At 36.7% G+C, this 23795-nt stretch overlaps 1 pseudogene; it reads left to right on the top strand.

Annotated features, from left to right (window-relative positions):
• The window catches only part of LOC107753975 (DNA polymerase nu-like), a 43540-nt pseudogene that overhangs the window by 12483 nt on the left and 7262 nt on the right, over nt 1-23795 (top strand).

Raw genomic sequence — 23795 nt, 5'->3', positions numbered from 1 at the left:
TAAAGTTTTTTTTGAAGACAAACTTTTATAAATGTTTTTTTTTTTTTACTTTATTTGTTGAGCCCCGTGTCATGTTTTCCCCCCACCTCTCTCTCTCTCTCTCACACACACTCACACACACACACACACACGTCTTGAGAATATTCTATACTCAGCACAATACTGTCATCTCTCTTCACTGGCTGCATTATGAATTAGGGAGATCTTTCTGAAGTGCTCTGTCAACATTTCATCAACACTTTGCGTTAAGTTAACTGGAGTCATCTCCTCTATTTGATAAAAGTCCTCTCTAAATTAATTCATGGAATGAATTTCCATGAGCTTTGGCCTTTAAATGAGGTGAGAGTTTTCATATTCATCCATGCATATGTTTTATTTTTAACTTTAATTTGTTTGTTTGTTTTTTACCTCAAAATGTTTAATCAAAATATCATAACTCGATCTTCCAGTTGACTTCTCTGTTGATGTATGCCTAATTATTTAGTCTGCTTAAACCCCTCCTCTTTCCTACAATCCACTACAAACTCACATTCAGATCTGATTTTTAAATGCAATGGCCACATCACAAAATCCAGTCAACAATCGATGAATAGAAGCATGATAATGTACCGTCAATATTTCCATTTCATTGCAATTTTAATGAAACATTTTGGTCCATCACATTTGTGCAATAGAATACATTATAGGCCTAGTTATAGTATAGAATTTTGGCTCTGTTAACTATACAGTGATGCTAATATACATTTTTACATTTTGTTTGTCCAGTTTTTGTTTTTTATTGCACCACCAACCTCATGATTCTCTGTTGGTAAATTTAGGCATTGGACTTTCCTTTAGCTAAAGATCAATTAAATGCTAATTAGCATATTACATCTTTAAAAAAATATATGTATTCGTCGTATTATTTGTGTTGGTGTAAAACCAAATACCAGTTGCCTGTGGAGCAGCTGCAAAGTTACATAATCATTTCTTTAGCTTTAAAAACGTAAAAATCCACCCACCTGATTTTGACAGACCTGCAGGTCCCCTGCGGACAGTGATTTTCACACTGCAGCCATATCTCTGTCTATAAACTGGACTTGATGAGTCACTTCACAAAGAAAAACATCAGGTTAACCCATTAAGAGTCAATGAGATGTACGTTTGTGTTGTTATTTTTTACAGTGCCTGGTTTGATGAGCTGTAAAGCAACAACCGCCAATGTTAATTGGTTTTCTGCATGGGGCTCCGTTTCTCTGTTTATTAAGCTTTTGCCACACAACACAAACAGTAGCAGATGAGTAACAGCAGCGAGAGGAGAGGGCATGCGGCAACAGTGCTAATGAGAGAGAGAGAGCATGTGAGGGACATCTTACTGTGGTTTCTGTTGTCTCACAGGCTTTGGAAACATCTGTGCCTCAAAGCATTAACACATTTTGTCTTGCTGCATTTTTTTCTAAAGCTGGGCCACAGGGAGGAATAATTATAGTTAGATTTCAGTAATTTGCCAGAGACTGCGGCAAATCACTTTGAAGAGCTCAAAATGATGACTCAGATTTGTAAGGCTTTGAGGATAATTCAGTCCCTGTCTATGGTGTTTCACAGGCCATTAGCAGGTTAGTGAGTTAGTTCCCACCGTCAGCATGCCATTGCAAAGTATTTGCAGTAGTTTATGGTGTGTATGCTGAACAGTGCATGAGTGTGTGTTTAAGGCCTCTACCGTATCTCTTACTCAGTCTCAGAAACAGCAGAGGCAGCATGTTTCGCCGTTGTCATGCCGACAGGGTGCCGCTGTGGGATGGCAATGAATCTCGCCCATCCCCTGGGTGATTGAAGGCTTTGTTGCTATGGAAACTGCGCAGAAACACGGGAAGGGTGTACAGCAGCGGGTAATTTCACTTGAAAAGTGATTGAAATAAAATGGTGCTACTACGACGAATCCCTAACATAAAATTTTTAATATCATTGAGAAGGGATGTGATATATGTAGTGTCTGTGAAGGTCTTTGAGGGACTGGTTGGTGAATTCTGTTCTTACATTGCTCAATTAATTAATCGTCCAAACCTCTTTAACCTCTGAATCAATATAGCAGATTCTCTAGTCGTTACCGGCCCACTGTTACCGCCCCACCTCTTGCCTCAAACATCTAATGAGTGCGCACACACAGACTCTCACTCCATATCTCTTCTTTCAGCTTCAACCCCCTGTTGTGTCGGTTAATGAGCATCCAACACCCCTGTGTGTAATAATCATCTTCTGTGTGGGCGTTGGTGTGTTCTGCGGTAAAGATGAAGTAGTTGTAATGATGCAAAGCCTCCAGCAGATGGCAGCAACCCTGAGCATTAGAACCATTATAGACGCTGTTGACAGAGAATTATTATATTTAAACTGTTTCCTCTTCAGTAGATAACCTTAAGGGCCAACAGCTGCATTCCCACTGGAGCGGCTTAGATGTAGAAGTTTTATTATTTCACTTGTCTCTCGCTTTCATCTTTGCTCTATAGCCTGTATTCTGAGCAGTTTTAGGGCTTTGTATGTTATTGCCTCATTGGAATGAATTGTTTATGTTGTATCCTTCATTCATTCAAGTCACTTTGGATAAAAGCATCTGTAAAATGTTGCATGCTCATCATCATTTTTTGGAGTGTGATGCTGTAAGACTGGCCATCTTCCCGAAATGAGAACTTTTGTATTAATGCTGAATAGCCACAGTACTGTTCAGTTTTGGTGAAATATGTCTGATTTTCATTTTAGGTAAGACTATACAATAATGTACAATACTTTTACAGCATTTATTCATCAACATTTACAGTTTGAATTTTAAGTTAATTATTAAATTTGTGTTATGAATGTTTATGCTACAGTTAAAAATTTGGGGTTAGTGAGGTTTTTAAAAGAAATAAATATTTTTTTTAGCAAGGATGCATTAAATTAAATAATAAAGACATTGACATGGTTGCAAAACAAAAACTATTTAAAACAAATGCTGTTCTTTTGAACTTCATCAGAAAATTCCTGAAAAAATGTATCGTGGGTTCCACAAAGATATTAAGCAGCACAACCATATTAACATTGATATTAAGAAATGTTTCTTGAGCACCAAATCAGCATATTAGGATGATTTCTGAAGGATCATGTGACACTAAAGACCTAAAGTAATGGCTGCTGTAAATTCAGCTTTGCCATCACAGGAATAAATTACTTTTTAAAAATATATTAAAATAGATACGTTGTTTTTAATTGTAATAATATCACAATATTACTGTTTTTACTATATATTTGAAAACGAAACTGTGCTGACCCCAAACTTTTGAACGGTACAGTATATTTATAAATTAACAATGCTGTAAAAAAATTGTTCATTGTTAGTTCATGATACTAATGCCTTGCATTTAAACCAATCAGCTGTCCTGGGGGAAATTTCCATTTTGACCAAATGTCGCATCAGGGAATAGGAGTGAGACTGTTACTTCCACTGAGCAAACACATTCACAGGAGTACAGTTACAAATTTTTATGCACTCCCCATGTGATGGTTGCACTGAAACACACACACTTCCTCTACTACTCACATAATTAAAGAGGACCTGACTCAACAGCTGCAGGGAACTGAAGGGTGGCGTCTGTGAGTGATGCATATTGATTGTGTGTGTATGTGTGTGTGTGTCAGCAGTAACAGAAGGAGCTGACCCATGCTGCAAGTTTTTTTTTTTTTTGCCTTGTCATCTGTCTTTGTAACCAGGGTGATGCCAACATTGTCACTCAACCCCACACTGTGACTGGACTCAGTATGTCACACAGTAATTTGAAGTCACTGTGATGATTGACGGACAGAAAGAAAGATAGAGAGAATGAAAAACTGAGGATGGATGTAAAATCCATCTAAACAGAGGCAGATGAGACCAACAGTGCGTGTCTGTGAGTGTTTGCGATGAGCAATAAACTGTTACCGTGAGAGCGAGAGATCACTTGTCTTATTGACTATCACTGTATGTGCGTGTTAATACTGGTGCAGCATATGTTCAGGAGGGGAGAGGCCTGCAGGGTGGAGACCAACCTTCTGTCACCCTGGCAACGCTCCTGCAGTGCCAGCACTCTCTATGTGTGTGTGAGGGTTTAAATGAAGGGAAGTCCTGTGCTGGGGGTGATATAGAAACAGAGAAGAACAGTGGGTGGGTTTGTTGCACCACTGAGACAGTGCGTATTGCAGTACGCTCTGCAGGTTGCTCGTAGTGTGTAGGATATCGACTCTGAGGGCTGGGCCGATCGCACCCTGCTGTCAGAACTATTAGTATCATGCCCCCGGTGATGCTTGTTGGTCGAGCTGAGCAGGCAGATCTGACAGGTCATGAATCATCCAACCCTTCGCCCATTCTTTCTCAGAGATGGACCCTGCTTGAACATACTGTATTTGGAATGAGACTCATTCAGAAAGCTCTGCACATGAACTGTTTTATCTTTTATATTGGTTTGTTCTTTTTTTGGGACCCAGTAAAGTCTGACATATAAAATCATAGTCAAAAAAAATACTATGTTTTGAAATGGAACAGTTAATTAAACCTTTTGACAAACAAATTTAAAACAATTCAGGCTTTAATGGCTCAGATAGTATGATATAGGTGAATATGGAGCTTATGCGTAAAGAGGACAGTTTATTAAACCTTTAGACAAACAATAAAAAAAAAAAAAGAAATGAAGATTTGCATAATGTTTTTTTTGTTGTTGTTGTTGAGTATCATATTTGAGACATCAGGCTTTAATGGCTCATATAGTATGATATAAGCAAATATGGGTTTATGCTACAGTTAAAAATTTGGGGTTAGTGAGGTTTTTAAAAGAAATAAATATTTTTTTTAGCAAGGATGCATTAAATTAAATAATAAAGACATTGACATGGTTGCAAAACAAAAACTATTTAAAACAAATGCTGTTCTTTTGAACTTCATCAGAAAATTCCTGAAAAAATGTATCGTGGGTTCCACAAAGATATTAAGCAGCACAACCATATTAACATTGATATTAAGAAATGTTTCTTGAGCACCAAATCAGCATATTAGGATGATTTCTGAAGGATCATGTGACACTAAAGACCTAAAGTAATGGCTGCTGTAAATTCAGCTTTGCCATCACAGGAATAAATTACTTTTTAAAAATATATTAAAATAGATACGTTGTTTTTAATTGTAATAATATCACAATATTACTGTTTTTACTATATATTTGAAAACGAAACTGTGCTGACCCCAAACTTTTGAACGGTACAGTATATTTATAAATTAACAATGCTGTAAAAAAATTGTTCATTGTTAGTTCATGATACTAATGCCTTGCATTTAAACCAATCAGCTGTCCTGGGGGAAATTTCCATTTTGACCAAATGTCGCATCAGGGAATAGGAGTGAGACTGTTACTTCCACTGAGCAAACACATTCACAGGAGTACAGTTACAAATTTTTATGCACTCCCCATGTGATGGTTGCACTGAAACACACACACTTCCTCTACTACTCACATAATTAAAGAGGACCTGACTCAACAGCTGCAGGGAACTGAAGGGTGGCGTCTGTGAGTGATGCATATTGATTGTGTGTGTATGTGTGTGTGTGTCAGCAGTAACAGAAGGAGCTGACCCATGCTGCAAGTTTTTTTTTTTTTTGCCTTGTCATCTGTCTTTGTAACCAGGGTGATGCCAACATTGTCACTCAACCCCACACTGTGACTGGACTCAGTATGTCACACAGTAATTTGAAGTCACTGTGATGATTGACGGACAGAAAGAAAGATAGAGAGAATGAAAAACTGAGGATGGATGTAAAATCCATCTAAACAGAGGCAGATGAGACCAACAGTGCGTGTCTGTGAGTGTTTGCGATGAGCAATAAACTGTTACCGTGAGAGCGAGAGATCACTTGTCTTATTGACTATCACTGTATGTGCGTGTTAATACTGGTGCAGCATATGTTCAGGAGGGGAGAGGCCTGCAGGGTGGAGACCAACCTTCTGTCACCCTGGCAACGCTCCTGCAGTGCCAGCACTCTCTATGTGTGTGTGAGGGTTTAAATGAAGGGAAGTCCTGTGCTGGGGGTGATATAGAAACAGAGAAGAACAGTGGGTGGGTTTGTTGCACCACTGAGACAGTGCGTATTGCAGTACGCTCTGCAGGTTGCTCGTAGTGTGTAGGATATCGACTCTGAGGGCTGGGCCGATCGCACCCTGCTGTCAGAACTATTAGTATCATGCCCCCGGTGATGCTTGTTGGTCGAGCTGAGCAGGCAGATCTGACAGGTCATGAATCATCCAACCCTTCGCCCATTCTTTCTCAGAGATGGACCCTGCTTGAACATACTGTATTTGGAATGAGACTCATTCAGAAAGCTCTGCACATGAACTGTTTTATCTTTTATATTGGTTTGTTCTTTTTTTGGGACCCAGTAAAGTCTGACATATAAAATCATAGTCAAAAAAAATACTATGTTTTGAAATGGAACAGTTAATTAAACCTTTTGACAAACAAATTTAAAACAATTCAGGCTTTAATGGGTCAGATAGTATGATATAGGTGAATATGGAGCTTATGCGTAAAGAGGACAGTTTATTAAACCTTTAGACAAACAATAAAAAAAAAAAAAGAAATGAAGATTTGCATAATGTTTTTGTTGTTGTTGTTGTTGAGTATCATATTTGAGACATCAGGCTTTAATGGCTCATATAGTATGATATAAGCGAATATGGAGCTTATGCGCAAAGAGGAAAAAATACTCGCGATATGTGCAAAAACATACAATGCAATACAATGATGATTTGGGAGATATACAAATAAACGTTCCTCAAAACTAATGTAGCTTCATGCTCGCATTTATTTAAAAATGATATATGGATAATCAAGTAAACTTAAGCTACTTCAGTACGGTAAATCTTCATCTTGAAATATTACTAGCAATATAAAAGTTATTCTTTTTTTTTACTTTATAAAAATCAGTAAAGATTTCACAGCAATAAAATGTGAACCACGACCTGATCAGGGACATTTTTTGAAAAATACTGAAAGCCTTTTACTTTAAAGGCATTTAGTAGATTGTGTACTATAGGGTTTCAGCATATTTTTGATCATGTTGATCATTTAGAGACCTTAGAAATTAGCATATCAAATATGATACAGTATAGTGTTACCAAATTAAAATGCATTGTTTTTTTTTGTTGTTTTTCTTTTACTTCATAGTGTCTGGGCTGTTTTTGCCTTCTTAAACAAGTAAAAATGTAGGGCGGGACTTGATTGGAACATTGAATCGTTGTCGTTTGCCAATTATTGCGCTCTTATGTAAGTGAGAAGTTGCTGGATGGGAGGGATTATTGTCTTGCCCTCGTGCCAGTGCACATGTCATGAGAGAAGAGATGTTGTTGCGAGGAGAAGTCAATGTTTTTGATTAAGATTATGCGGGTATTTGTATTAAAAAAAATAATGATGGGCATAGACAAATCATTTATAATAAGCACTGCAATATTCCATAAAAAAATGTGTGTAAAGGAACGAGAGAAATGAACAGAGAGAGAGAGAGGGAAAAAAGAATGAGGTTTACAGAGAGGAAAGGTATATAAGGCAGATCGCTCTAAGGCCTTGACTTTCAAAGAGTGTTTTCAGTGCCAGTATATGTGTAAGAGTGTTAATGTGCCCTTGTGTGTGTTTGTGTGAGAAAAGCATGGCGAGCAGCATTTTCTTGTCCGGATTAAGCCGGATTAGAGTCAGAGTGCAGCTCTGAGTCCAGCCTGATCTTCAGATCAATACCACTGTGCTCCTCCCTCTGCATTTTCCTCTGTCTCTATCATCGTTTACTCAATCTCTGTTTCTCTCTTTTTCCCCCATCTTTGAGTTTATGTATCCAATCAGTCTTTCTCAACATTTCAGTGTCTATGTTCAGACTGTAATTATCCTGAATTGTCTCAAATGAATAATTAATGAATAAAACCTAATAATAGATAAGTACAAAATAAATTCATTATTGCAAAACATTGGTTTATTGTATGCAAATGACAGGCTAACTATGATTATCTGTCTTATTCCATGGCCATATACCAAACAAATGGACACAAATATTGAATTATTTTGAAATTATATTGTTTTGTGAAAAGAATTAAAAGGTTACAATTACACATTTTAGCATCTTTACACAAAAGCAGTTGACTGTGCAATGCAGCAACTGACCAATCAGAATCAAGCATTCCAGAGAGCCATGTAGTAGTAACATGACCAATAATATATAAGAAAATAATAATCTCTCTGCTTCTCTTGCTCTCTTTTCGTCTGTATTATATTGCTGTAGATCAATAGAGCTACTCAAACAGAAGCAGAGAGCCTCAGCTGCTATTAAAAACTCTTCCTCTCTCCCAGACTACCAGCATCTATCAAACCCAGACAACAGATTTACTGCACACAATAATCTGAGATCAGCTTATTCCTACACACATGCTAAAAACTGCAGCACAATTCTGATCTTTGGACAGGATCATATCACACATATTCTAATAGAGATGTAAACATAGTGCGGTCAATCATGTGAGGGTAAGAACGCTGATCTAGCACCATGTTCCTCTTCACATTTCACATTAAATGTAAAAAAATGTTTTATGCAGCCAGTGTTTTAAATGTTTTAGTAATGAAAATACTTTCAATTCAAGACGTGCATGAATGCGCGGTTAAACTGAGAGGGAACCACTTTGTGTCTATATGAGTGAGAGAAAGATTGGTGTGTGTGTGTGTGTGTGTGTGTGTGTGACTGGCCTTGAAGCTGTATATCTCTCTTCCCTCTCACCATTTGCAGATTTACAGCTGTAATGAAGCACTGGGAGGAGAGAGGAACTGACCTTCCTACCAACAATCTCCTCTCATTCAGACAAAAACCTTTTACCTGCAGACTCTTTTTCTTTCTCACACACATTCGTGCATGCCATCACTTCCCTTTGGCATGTTCTGTCTCTTTGCGTCATTGTCTCTCTCACACACATTTTTATAAGTACTGAATAGCTCTTTTCAGATCCTGAGAGCTTAATTTGTGCTTTAAAGATGAAAGTTGTCTACACTAGTTCTGTCCTCCAGAGGAAAAGTGGGACTAATGATGGTTTTACTACCAACTACTCATGGCACCCCTCTGCTTTAAGAGCATGAGGCCAGGGGTCGGTTTCAGATCCAGAGACCGGAGACAGTCTGTCCGCCAAGTAGTTCAGATCTCATGTTCAAAGAGCTGTCATGACCTTACCAGATTAATACTTTATTTTCCTTGTCTTATTAGTGTCTTTCGTCCCTCTCTAGGCAGATAGAGAGGGCAAATCATATTTAACATTTCTTCCCAGAGACAGTTTGAAATGAATTAAAAAATCCAGTAAGAGACAGATCTCATTCATTTACTGATTGGACAGACACTGCTGCACCATGCCTTAGCGGCCCCAATTGGCATTTTTGAAGTCTGCATATTTGTCAAAGCCAGGGCTAAATTTAACCTACTCTTTGTGTTGTAGTATTGGATGTGAGAGACACTGTGCTGTGCTTTTCAGGGTGACTGAATCAGACGCTTTCAAATGAATAATAACTGGTTCTTTCCTCCTGCAGAATTTTCAAGCTCTTCCGAAGCAGCCACTGCAGATCTCTAAGAAACAGTACATCCAAGGTAAAGTATGTGTAATCTGACACTTACGTGTTTCTCTCTCTCTCTCGCTCTCTCTCTCTCTCTCTCTCTCTCCATGTCCTTTATATGGACCCTTTCAAAACCAGTGACTCCGATAATGGCCAATAAAAAAAAATTTTTTAAAAACAGTACATCCAAGGTAAAGTATGTGTAATCTGACACTTACGTGTTTCTCTCTCTCTCTCGCTCTCTCTCTCTCTCCATGTCCTTTATATGGACCCTTTCAAAACCAGTGACTCCGATAATGGCCAATAAAAAAAAAATTTTTTTAAAAACCTTTGTGATGTCATTTATGAATCATTTAAAACTAAATGCTTTAAATGATTTATGTGAATTTAGGTGCCACAGCATTATGATGCTCAGTATGAAAAATGGGTATTTGTTTTTGGATTTGCTAAAGACTACATTTAACAGTGTTATTCAGTTAGTAGTGTTTTTAAAGATTAACTTTAAGTCGGCATCAGATGCCTCCTTGAATACATTGCTTTGTGATTTTGTCACTTAATTTGTATTTATAATGTTTCAGTCAAGGTTTCAAACAGGAATACTATGAAAATATATTATAAATGGTGTTATACTGCTGAATCAGTATGATTGTTTTAACTAATATTTTTTTATGATTGTTGTGTGTGTATAGGAAAGATCTCTGACGTAGTGACTGTCCACCCACGTGCCATGTTCATTCCACGAGAGGGATGGACTTTCCTTTCTGTAGGTGAGTGTCTCTGAAAAGCAAAACCGCTCTTTCCGTAACTTCTGTTTGATGTTAAGTGGTTTGTTTTGTGATGTGCACAGCACTAATGGTGTGTTAAGGACAAGTACATGATGTGTCCTGTTCGTCTGGGTATGTGTTTGTTTGTTCTGACAGCACTGAGCGTGTGTGTGAGGTGTGTTAGTGTGTTGTTGTATAATGGTGTCACAGCAAGGACAGCATAACCTGCAGCAGAAGAGGCCAGCCTTCAGACCCTATGGCAATAGCATAATAACAACCTTGGAAACAGCCCGTTCTGGCCCACAAGCTCATCTGCTGGCCGGACAACAAAGTTACACAAACCCCCTAAACTCTGTGTCTGAGAGATGGCGACACAAGGGAGTAATGTGAGATCACTCAATTGGTTTTTTTCTCTTTGATATTTTTCAGCCTCAGAAGTACTCATTCACTTTATATGTTTACTGACATGTGCATATTTAGTGTGTGTGTGTGTATGTGTGTGTGCGTGGGGGTGGTTCAGTAGCATTGCGAGTTCCTGTCCCTGTGGTGGCCCTGTCACATCCAATTGTGCATTATGCCCGGATGTTTCCAGAAGGAGAACAGAGAGAGACTAGAATGAGGACAAAGTCATCCCTCGTTCCCTGCTTGTCTGGTGGCCTCTAGCACAGACTGAACTCCCCTGCATCTCTCCTGAACCCTCTCTCCTGAGCCTTCAGATCAAACCATAATATTTCACTTTATCATTTCATATCAGGGTCGTTTTAACTAAACCATCATTCCCACAAGGCCTTGCAACCTTTTTTCTTAATAACTCCATCAGTCAATACCACCTTTCAATAAATCTGTTTTTCTGGAAGCCCTCTTTCCGTTTCCTGAGGAGAGAGGTGAATCAAACTCTGTGTGTGTTTGAGAGTGCTTTTTCCATATTGTAGTTATTTATTTATTCATTTATTTATTTGATTTTTGTATGAAGGCATACTGAGAGGAGATGGAAAAGTATGGGGGAGATAAATGGGAGCAGGTTGAATTCCATATGAGAACCACAGTTTAATTGTCTGTGATAATCAGCATTTTTACAATCAGGTAGCTTATACTCATCGTTATAGATTAATATGTTTGCTGGTTGTATTGTTATCGTTAACTAAGACTAAAACAAAAATTTCATTTACCAAATTAAAGCTTAAATAAAATAAAATATAAATGTTAGATGTTAGATGAAAACCTTAAACGAAAATTAGAAATTACTGAAATTATGTAAGTGCTAAGAAACTAAAATAAAAAAATTCTAAATGGATATTTTAAAAGGCTCAACAGTCCCGCACACTGTCAATACTTGCACATATATATTTTATTAACCTAAATAAAATATATATGTGTATCGATATTGTGCAGGACTGTCGAGTTTTTTGTATTTGGCCTTGGTTTGGTATGTTTTCCTACACACTTATCTATTATGTGTGCGAGGTTAATTGGCAATTAAATTGATATATTAAAAAATAAATAAAAACAATAAAAAAAGTCAAAAATTATAAACATTTAAATTTAAATGAAAACTGAAAATATAAAAATAAAAGCTCATTCAAAATAATAATAAATAATATAATAGTATATAAATAATACTAAAATAACACAGGTTGTATTTCATTTAGCTCAGATCAATTACATGTCTGGTCAAATCTGTCATGCTGGGAGCTTGCATCTGTGTGAACAGGGAAACACATCTATCTGGTATTTGAGCACGCTGCTTATGAAGGTATCGATTTTGTATGCCTATGTTTACACCATCTCTTCATTTATGAATCAATGTGGGGCTATTTTTGCACTAAGACCAGACTCATATTAATAGATCCACTCCTTTTCAATATATTCTCTGTCAGATCTTAATTTAGCTTGCTCGGAGTAAAGGAAACCTGTTCTTGTAAACCCAGATATCTAGTTTTGAACCATAGAAAGAAATCTGGCACTAAAGGGACATAAGAAAACTATGACTGTTGTTGCTTTATTGGACTTTTACTAGTATTTAAGATTAAGGCTTTAAAATTTTTTTAAAAAGTAGTTCTTAAACCTTATCACATAGTAACGCGTCTTACACTGCTTATTGAAGAGTGTGCTATTAATTTTCCAATCGTTCAGGTGATAAAATATGTACGAATATCAGACCCTAAAGATACTGTCACATTAGCTAAATTTTGGATTAATTTGTGAGCAAATAAAGGTCCATTGTCATTATTTTAGCAGTGTATGAAGCCTGCATAGACCAGTTCTACTCACATTTTCATCTGAAAAAGTAAAAAGCTAATTTCTTCCATTGTTGAGAAGTGAGGTTTTAAATAGAAATGCAAAAAATCAAACAGTAATTGTAAATCAGTAAGTTAATATTTGCTTACAAGTATTCAGACAGTCTGTTCTTTTAGCTGGTCTGTGCGCATGGATTTGCTGACTTCATGTGTTACATGCACATGCTCATCTCCCGACACAAGGCCATTGACATTTAATAACCTGCTAGAAAAACGGGAAGCTAGTCCAGAATAGACTTAATGTGACAAGCTGCCTTAAGTAGCTGTAAAGGGAATTCAGTTATGGTGATATGGGTCTGTACTTAAGGCTTATTAGATTAATCTTAACTTAAATTGCTGCTATTGTGTTTCTAGCCTTCATTATACTGGAAAAGGTCAACATAGCTTATTTAAAGAAGCTCATTTAGAGAATCTATTTTGATGTAGTTTGATCCAAAGTGTCCATCTGGTCCTCATCGAAGCAATAAATTAAACTAGCTAAATTAAAATCTTAAATTTAAAAGAAGAAGAAAAGATTAATATGGTCTTATTTAAGCTGGTTTAGGTGAAAAACGTTTTAGAAATGAAATGCATCTAAACTGAAGAGATCTATTGCCATCTTCATTGTCTGTCAAACACTCAACTGATGCTGGACAATTTAGATCAGATTAACTTACACTTGAACTGCTGATTCTGCCATTTCCTCTCCCTCCTTTTCTGAAACTGTTATTGTACACACACCAACACATCAGTAAAGGGCAGTAACAAACATAATTTTTTTCTCTTCTCAGGACCTCTCTCTCCCTTTTTTACCTTATCAAATAAAGTTCAGAATACTCTCAAATGACATGATATGCCAGTTTATATACAACATTTATGTACACACTTTATCTCATAGTCCACATACAGGACTATGTTAGGTGCCAGTGTTGGTGTGTGTGAGGGTGAGTCAGCACTCTGGCAGTCAGCGCAGTGTACACTCTCACTCTCTTTCTCTCTCACACACACACACACACACACACAGTCTGTATTGCAATGTGAACTTATCCTCTCACACATTCGCTTTTATCTGACAGAAAAGCTGCTGGGTGTATTACTGTTCCTGCTGACACACATAGGAGACATGCCAACATGCACACACCACTCACTGTCATCTTCTCCTCCTTTTATCTTTTTATTAGGAAGGAGAGTTATGAAAAGTTATGGTTGAAGATTCAATTTGGAGGAGGTCATTATGACGTGTGTGTGTGTGTGTGTGTGTGTGTGTGTGTGTGTGTGGATTTCTGTCAGGTGGAGCTGCGTCTCTTGGCTCACCTATCAGCTGACCCACAGCTGCTGAGAATCTTTCAGAACACTGAAGCAGACGCCTTCACCATGCTGGCAGCCCAGTGGTAGGTACACACACTCACATATACACACTCACATATGTATGAGTGTATATAATGCACATACAAAACACATATTTGTTATTGTTTTTTTCAGCATACATGTTTTCAGTGTGACATAAGTTTGAGGTCAGTGTGTTTTTTTTTTTTTTTTTTTTTTGAAAGAGTGGAATTAATACATTTATCCATCAAGGATGCATTACATTGATCAAAAGTGACAGTAAATACATTTATAATGTTGCAAAAAATATTTCAAATAAATCATGTGACAATGAAGACTGGCTGCTAAAAATTAAGCTTTGCCATCACAGGAATAAAATACATTAAATTGTAATAATATTTCACATATTACTGAATTTTTGCAGCCTTGGTGAGCATAAGTCACTTCTTTCAAAAAATATCTTACCAACCCCAAACATTTTGAATGATTGTGTACACCTGTTCTGATGTGGTCATGAGACAGGGACAGTATGTTGTGCCCAGGTAGCAGTTACTTTAAACACTTGTTTTGCTATGGCAGCAGAGTTATTATAAGTGTTTTGTTTTGTCCTGCTGACAGGACCCCCAGTGTCTTTGCACTAATAAAGTCATTATGGGTTTTTAAAATTCACACTCCAAACACTCATTCAGAAAAATGGAAAAAAAAAATGATTAGATGCTGTATGTGAGGTTAATCCAAACCATTAACCTCAACCTAAAACGAAAGACCTCTACCTTTTTAGCAATAGCATTTTTTGTAAATAAAACAATTTGTTAAATTGCTTTTTATTTTTAATACTATATTTTATTTCATTGAAAGGGCTTGGTACATGTGTGTATGTGTATATATATATATATATAAACATACACTGTTAAAAATGTATTGTAATTTTACAGGAAATTCCTGGCAACTAATTGCTGTGAATTTACAGCAAGTAATATACAGGTAATGTACTGTTTTTTAATACAATAAAGTACTGTATTTATACAGCAGTGCTACTGTGATTATAGTAGCATTATTACAGTAAAATGCTGTAATTTATTATAATTTACTGTATATTTACTGCAACTCAGTTGCCAGGAATTTCCTGTAATTTTACAGGAGAGAATTACAATTTAATATTGTAATTCAATATATTGTATATATCTTGTTATTTGTAAATGTTACAATAAATACTGTAATTTTCCATCTTCCACAATTAAAACCAAAACAATGGCAACTTTTTATTATTTTTTTTATTAACTATGCAACATCACATGTTACAAACTTTTTATCTTTTTTTTTTTCCAAACAAAAGTATCCATATTTTTTTTCATACAAACAAAATTACAGTTTCACTGAAGAATCTAGCTCACTTCCAGACGTCCAGACAGCCTATCATCAGGGGGAACATGGTTATAAACAACAATGTTAATGATGAATACTGTGTAAAAAACAAAGTAAGTAACCTATTCCTACTTGCTCGTAGAAGAAAATGACGTTGATGTATTTATTTAACATTAACACATTTAACAACTTAACATTTAGAATTACATTGGCTTTTACATTGTTTTTCTTAAATATATAATGTCTTTGTATGTATGTACTGTATATTGTAGGTCACTTTGGACAAAAGCGTCTGCAAAATACCTTAACCCAAAAAATTGACTTAATTAATTAATGGTTAAAGCAAGGAAACTTTCTGTGCCTGAAATATGCTCAGGGTGCAATAAAAAAAAGTTCAGTGTGCCTATGAAATAAAAAAAAATCACCCAATTTAAATTTGGCTGCTATCCCCTTCAAAGTAGTCTCCTTGTGCAGTTTTTATTTAGATACAGACCGCTTACATGACACATGCTTTGCTGTGTAGTTACAATAATATTACAGGACTGTCCTTAAATTTCCCATCATGCATTTGCATTTACAATAAAAACATGAATACAATGCGTTGTTGTAAAATTTATTGTAAAAAATTACATCAATTGCTAACAGTGTATGTATATAAACGTGTATATATATATAAAAATATATGTATTGTCTGGATGCCAAACAATTAAAAAGTGTTCATTTTTGTGACATCTCTAGTAGTTAGTAGAGACTTCATATGCATGGTATTTAAAAACAAGCCAATAAAGTGTAATGGTCATACTTTAGGTAACAGGTTAAGAAGACAGAGAGTCGACCAAAAAGAGTTTAAAGAATGCTAGATGTTCCATTTGTCACACACGCAAAAGGTAATATACAGGCTGACAAGAGGGCAAAGTGTCCTGCAGTACCAGTCTGTGTGTTTCACCCTGAGGCTGTGTGCAGTCAACCAGACAGAGAGCAAGATCAGTCTGATGCTCACATCTCCACAGTTACCGTAGCGCACGGTGACAGGCCTGTCAAGACAAAGTGTGATTTGATTGCTAACATGAGCCCAGTTTGTGTGTGAGGATGGATATTACCCCAGATCATCACAGCATTTCTGTTAGCATATTCCTTCTTTTATGTATGTATGTGTGTGTGTTGCTTACACAAAAGAGCTGAGATTTTGATATAATAAAGTGTGAGTGCTGACCCGACACTGGCTGCTTCTCTAATGCAGTAAGACATCTGCTGGGCAGCCTCTGATTCCCTGTCACTTTACAAACGCGGATTCCACCAGCACTGCTAGCACTTTCATTACATAAATGTCTCTGTCTTTGTCTTTAGGAAGGGTATGAGTGAGGACAGAGTAAGTCTGGAGGACAGAGAGCATGCCAAGCGTATCGTCTACTCTGTGGTTTATGGAGCTGGTGAGAACTATGTTACCCATAATGCATGCAAACCATCACTTTAATCTACAGGAAGTACAGAACATGGCAATATTTATTATATATTTTACCAAGCATTTAAAAGTGCTGTTTTGCTAACTCAAACCACACGGCTTCTCTTCAGTGGCTGTTGCATGCAGTACCATGAATTCCTGCATGCTGCCATCTTTGCTCATGGGCGCTCCCCTGAGCCGTAAATACCATGTTACTAATTACTGTGGAGCCGCAAGAAAATGACATCCTGACAGCGCTGATAGGGTGATGGCACACAGGAACATGTACAGTTGAAAGGGCATTACTAGCAACACTTCTTTAGGCACAGAAGATGTGAATTCAAAAGCAGCAGTCAGGGAAAAATATAACTTTCAATCAACATGAGGGTGAATGGATGACAGAAATTTCATTTCTGAGTTAATTATACTATCGTTCAAACGTTTGGGATCAGTAACATTTTTTAAAAATGTTTTTGAAAATCGTCTCCATTTCTCAACAAAGCTGCATTTATTTGATAAATAAAATACAGCTAAAAACAGTAATATTGTAAAATATTATTACATTTTAAAATTGTAAATTTTCAGCAGCCATTAATCCAGTCTTCAGTGTCAAATGATCCATCAGAAATCATAATAGGTGCTCAAATATTTCTTGCCGTTATCAATGTTGAAAATAGTTGTGGAACTGTGATACATTTTTCTTCAGAAGTTTTTAAGGAACATAAAGTTAAATATAATAGTTTATATGAAATAGAAATCTGTGGTAACAGTATAAATGGCTTTATTGTTACTTTTGATCAATTTAATGCATTCTTCCTGAATAAAAGTATTATATTACATTATCAGTATCAGTAGTGGCAAAAGTCAGTGCTGAATAAAATTATTAATTTCTTTAAAAAACAAACAAACAAAACTTTTGAATAGTAGTGTATCCTTTTAAAAAGAAATGTGGACATTTTGAATTTGGAAACTAAAAAATTAGGGTTTCAAAATGTAAATAAACTATCCATATTTTTATCTGTATTTAGTCAGACAGGGAAGATTGTGGCATAGGCAGAGATACATAAATGGATTTTTTTAGAATTAAAGAGATAGATGGTACAGATAGGAAGAAATAAAGAGAAAAGTTGTGACCCAGACTGGAGGGCTTTGCTCTATGAGTCAAGTGCAGAGAGCCTTATTGTTTATAATGGTTGCTAACAGAGATCTCCCAGAATGTGGCCTCCATGTGTGTGTGGAGGGAAGAGAGGGACTGAAGGAGGGTGTCACTGTTCTACTTTACTTTAACTGGGTCAACTTGAATGTATCTCTGTGTGTTTTTTTTCTCTCTCTCATTTATATTTTTCAGTCCAGTATCACACAAGTGGCTCACCAAAATTTGTTTGTGAGCATTAAGTTGCTAAATACAGAAAAACACATTTATTGCACTCTTATAAAGGCATAAGGCTTGATGTGTCAGAACGAAACATTTTCATTTCGACCATAATGTCATCTCAGGAAAACGAGAAAGAGAGAGACAGCATGAAGAAGGAAATAATGAGTGACTGAGTGCTGGTAGAAAGTGAGTGAGAGAAAGAGGGGGTGAGAGTGCTAGTGTCAGCATATGTTGATAATCCTGCAGAAAGCGAAGAATTGCCATGGTTACCGAATACTAAAAGGAGGTGTAGCATAGAAGACAATCAAACACACACACACACTCATAGGCGAGGGGGAGGGGTGGACACACACACAACTGGGTCAGAATATGAGAGGCTAACTATTGAGCATCTCAGAGAGAAGGATGGTTTAGTTTGGAGTAATTAGGCAAAAGGAGGGGCACTAGAGAGAAAATGATTTCAACCAGTGAGAATGCACAGCGCGACACTCTTCATCACTCCTGCGTGCCTGCTGCTGCCTTCATCTTCCTGCTCACATGCTTGATATAGTCATCTCTCTCTTTCTGTCTAGAAATAATCTCAATTACAGGCAGACAGAAGGTCAAATAAAAATGAGCCTGAGTCTTGCCGGTATATGAACTCCATCCTGTTTCATTCAACAGGTCACTGTGTGTAAACTAAAGCAAGTAGCATGGGTTTCAGCCATGTCATGTGACTCTGTAGTTGGACTGATGAGAAATTCTTTGCATTTTGATTGGTTGGAATACTGCACACTTTCTAATGCAAGTTGTTAGTAGCTACATTACATCTGATGCTACAGTATTTGCTAGGTATTTATTATTGCTGCTTGCAAAGCGTCACTGGTGATGTTAACACTATAATTAGGGTTAGAGTTCTGAACAAACCATTAGACCTAAGTATAAACTCTTGCATACAGCTTATTTGTGCTATGGACATGATGACACCTCAAATTGTGTGGCTTAAAAAGGTGAGGTGTGCTATTAATTTTGTACATCATCAGAGTTATAATTTTTGCCTGGTGGATGAATAAAACACTTAGACTTAATAGTAAAACAGTAATATTGTGAAATAATATTACAATTTAAAATAACAGTTTTTTTATTTATCAATATACAGTAATTATAAATGTAATTTATTCCTGTGATGGCTAGGCTGAGTTTTCAACAGCCATTACTCCAGTCTTCAGTGTCACATGATCCTTCATTCTAATTATGTGATTTGGTGCTCAAGAAACATTTCTTATTATCAATGTTGAAAACGGTTGTGCTGCTTTACAGGAATAAAGCTATAGCCAATGGTATAACCAATATGAAATTTCTTCAATCATTTACTCAACCTCATGTCATTCCAAATGTGTATGAATTTCATTCTTCTGTTGAGCACAAAAGAAGATATTTTGAAGAATGTTGTTAACCAAACAGCTGATGGCAGATATTGATTTCCATTCCATTTTTTTTCTATACTATTCAAGTCAATGGCTACCCTCATCTGTTTGGTTACCCACATTCTTTAAAATATCTTCTTTTGTGTTCAACAAAAGAATGAAATCCATGCAGGTATGGAACGACATGAGGGTAAGTGATGACGGACTTTTCACTTTTTGGTCAACTAACATTTTTTTATCGAAATCATGATATCTTTTACTAGGATTCTTTGATGAATAGAAACTTTTGCTTCTTTGGTGAATAAAAGTATAATTATTGTGTATGTTATTTTACATTAGCAATATCAGTAGAGGCAAAAGTCAGTGCTCTCCCATTATATCTTGTTTTTATGTCATCACATTTGTTGTCATGGTAGTTGTCGTCATAGCAACATTGGGAGAATGGGGTGCTCAGTTTAACCTATTTCTCATAATCATTCTGAGCCTCTTCTCACCTCACTTTGTCTTTTTTGTCTCACCTTGAACTGTTTTATGCATGGAATATTTCTGTTCTCTCTTGCTTTTGTCCACTGACTTTCTCTCTCTCCCTTTTACTCGACACCCTCACACACAGGAAGAGAGTGGTTGTCTGACATTCTGGGTGTGAGTGCAGTGCAGATGAGGACAGTCGTTTTCAGGACACTTTCCTACAGACATACAGAGAGGTGCCGGTCTTCATCCAGCAAACCATCCAGCACTGCCACAAACATGGTATGTGTGATAAACACAGAGTAGAGTTGAAGAAACTAAGCAGAGCAGCACAGCAACTGACACTTTCTCCCAAAACTCACTCACTTCACAGTTCAGTGTGTATAGAGCTGCCGTTAGGCCTCACTTCTACTGATATTACACACATCGTGGTTTTACACCATGCTGTGAACTTAAGTCACACACTCATTCTTTCACTTCTCCTACTGTGAGTTACATACATTTGCTGCTGCCATTATATTCTATATTATATTCACGTTTCATCTCAGTGTTGCTTGAAAAGGTCAAGTGTGCCATTTACTGGCCGTTTTACTATTATTATAAAGTATGAAATTTTAATTTTGTTTGGTGTGCTGTATTGGCATGAGAAATATTAATAAAATGTATGGCAACACAAAATAAAGAACAATGCAAGGCAGCTAAATAGAAGGTATCAAAATATTAGTTAAGTACGAATGATTAATAGCTAAAAATAAGAAGATCAAATAATAAATAAGAAAATACAATAGCATACGTTAAGTCCAGTAATAAAATAGACAGTGTTAGGTTTGTAGCTACTTTTTTTTTTTTTGTCAGGCATTATCAGATTGCGACTGATATGCTGAGTTATTTTACTACAGTAAAGGTATTGGATCACTGCAGAGAACTAAGCACTCTTTCTTACCAATGGAAAATACAGACTTTCTGACTGTACCATTGCTATCAAACATTTCATAGGTTTCACTGTATTGCCTTCAATCAGACAATCAGTCAGAATAAGAAAAAATATATATTGTCAGTGTTCCTGTTCTGATGGCTGATTGTCTCATTTAGAGTATACCGTAATTGACAAATAGGTTAGAAAATGTATCCAATCACATTGTAAGGTATGCTGAAATGTTTAATGTTCAGAGAGTTACTTATCAAACAGGCAGAAACAGAATGAAACTGAAGTTCCGGGACTGAAAGTTTCTTCCAGTGCGCTCATTACACAATCAAAACTGGAGGCATTGACATGCCTGCACAGCCTCAAAACACCTGCTATCATTTTAGCTGAGAAATTTATGGAGTTCTGAAACGGAGGAAAGAGATTCAAGAAAATGAAATGGAGAAGGGCTGTACAGAGTGAGCTTTCTCTCTCCGTAATCTGTTCTAGAACAGGGAGTTCCAGTAGGAGTGTCATTGCGTCTAATCTTCTGCTCAGGGAGAATCCCTGTGCTGCCTTTTTTAATTTAGAGAGACGCATTTATGTAGCTTAATGTAAAGGAGACAAGACCTTTCTCAGAGGTGAAAAGGAGAATAACATATTCTCTGTTGATGCATGCTGTGATGGAGGGCCCAGTGGCCCAAAAAGTATTTTGGATATTTGGAAATGGTTATTTCACCCAAACATTAATATTGTTATCATTTAGTCACCCTTATGTTGTTCTAAACCTGTATGAATGACTTTCTTCTGTGGAACGGTTTGGTTACAATATCAACATTATTCAAGATATCTTCTTTTGTGTTCAGCATGAATACAGGGGGAGGTGAACTCATTAAAAAAATGTGTATGTCACTGAAAATAAATATCATTTGGTTTGATATTTTGTTAATGCAAAGAAAAATAGCACAAGCTTACTTACAAAAAGTGGTTTGGACATTTTCCGCTTGTCAAACAGTTATGGTAGTTAATCTTCCCTACACCTGTGGTTATTCTGCTAGGATGCCTATGTGACTACATCCTCTAAAATGGCCACCTTTATTTTATTTTTTTATACTTTTTTCGAAGTGTCTTCGTCTTTCGCCCAATAATGAAAATTCTGTTCTGTTCATATAATAAAAATTGTTGGTTGCTTTTGACCCCACTACATTTTTTGTATGGACAAAATAGTTAAAACGTTGTTCAAACTATTGTCTTTTCTGTTATGTTGAGAGAAGAAAGTCAAACAGGTTTGGAATGAAATGAGGCTGAGTAAATTATCACAGATTTGTTGTTGTTGTTTTGGGTGGATTAAGTGTCCAAATATTTTTGGCCACTGTATGATATTTAAGTACACAAAACTCTGAAAAGTAACGTGCACCGGCAACGTTACTGTCACACACTTCTAAAAGGATACGCCCGAGACAAATACACACAAACATTTTGCGTTTGACAAACAAAACACAGACGCAACACCCATTCTCATCATCTACAATAGCAGAGAAACACAATAGCAATTTCCAGTGACGCATCATCATTGTTATCTGTTCATATGACACGCCCACACTGAGCCACACACATTCCTGAACACTGTTACACATATGCATGCAGTGTTCTCTCTTTGTGCCCCTGGCGTCTCTGTGCTTCTGAGGTTTTCCGAATGAGTCCACTGGCTGACCTCACTCTTTTCCAACAGGGGTTTATGCGTAAAGCTTGACCTATTGTCTGACTTACCCCGGAATGCACTGGCATGAGTGATTCGTAAAGAGTCTGCGTGTGAATGAGTGACTGAGTATAATAAGGCTGAATGAGTGTATAAGTTGCTGTGTGTGTTCTTTCTTAATGATGCCTTAGATTTTGTCATGTCCATAATGGGAAGACGCCGTTCTCTCCCTCACATTCATTCCGCTGACTGGAACCTTCGAAACCAAGCAGAGAGACAGGCGGTCAACTTTGTACTACAGGGTATTGCGTGCGTTTCTACTTGTGTTTGTAATGTTTGCTACATCTGTGATCATCACAATGGCTGTGTGTGTCCCATTAGGCTCAGCTGCAGACCTAGCCAAAATGGCAATGATCAAAATCTGCTCTCAAGTGGCTTCTGCCTCTCACACTGCCAGGTACATCCATCCGTCCAACTTTCCACTCCCTCCCTCTCTTATAATCCCAAGTGTACCTGAATAATACATTTTGTATATGGGAAATGCAGTAACATTTTACAGTAAGTTTCAATTAGTTAAATGGATGGTTCACCAATAAATGAGAATTCTGTTATCTGTTAAGTCACCCTCATGTTGTTCCAAACGTGTATGATTTCTAAAAAATACAGAAGAGATTTTGGAGAATGTTGGTAGCCAAAACAGTTTTGGTGACCACTGACCTCTTATGTATGGATGTAAAAACATTGAGGTTTAGAACAACATAATTTAGAACAGAGGTTTAGAACAGGTTTAGAACAACATAATGGTGACTAAATGAAAGCAGAATTTAAATTTTTACTAACTATCCCTTTTACAGACTGTCCCTATAATGCATTAGGTATCATTCACTAACAAAGAAAATTATTTTTGCAGCATTTTTTAATCTAGGTTTATGTTAATTTTTACATATGCTAATGCAATCTTTCTTATCCAAGGATACCTTTCCTTTCATTCTTTTTCTACATATCCCTGATCTTCTCTCTTTTTTCCTCCCTCTGTCCATCTGTGTGAATCACTCAACTTGCAGTGCAGCTCTAAATATTACAGTCATTTATCTTTGTTAGCGTCTCTCAGTCCCTCCTTCTTCGTTCTTTCTCCTTGCCCCTCCCTCCAAGTCTCTTTCTGTTCTGT

This window comes from Sinocyclocheilus rhinocerous, unplaced genomic scaffold, assembly GCF_001515625.1.
Source record: "Sinocyclocheilus rhinocerous isolate Xijiao unplaced genomic scaffold, SAMN03320098_v1.1 scaffold831, whole genome shotgun sequence".
Taxonomy (NCBI): Eukaryota; Metazoa; Chordata; class Actinopteri; order Cypriniformes; family Cyprinidae; genus Sinocyclocheilus; species Sinocyclocheilus rhinocerous.
The sequence above is the reverse complement of the archived record's forward strand: the minus strand, read 5'-3'. Positions and strand labels throughout refer to the sequence as shown.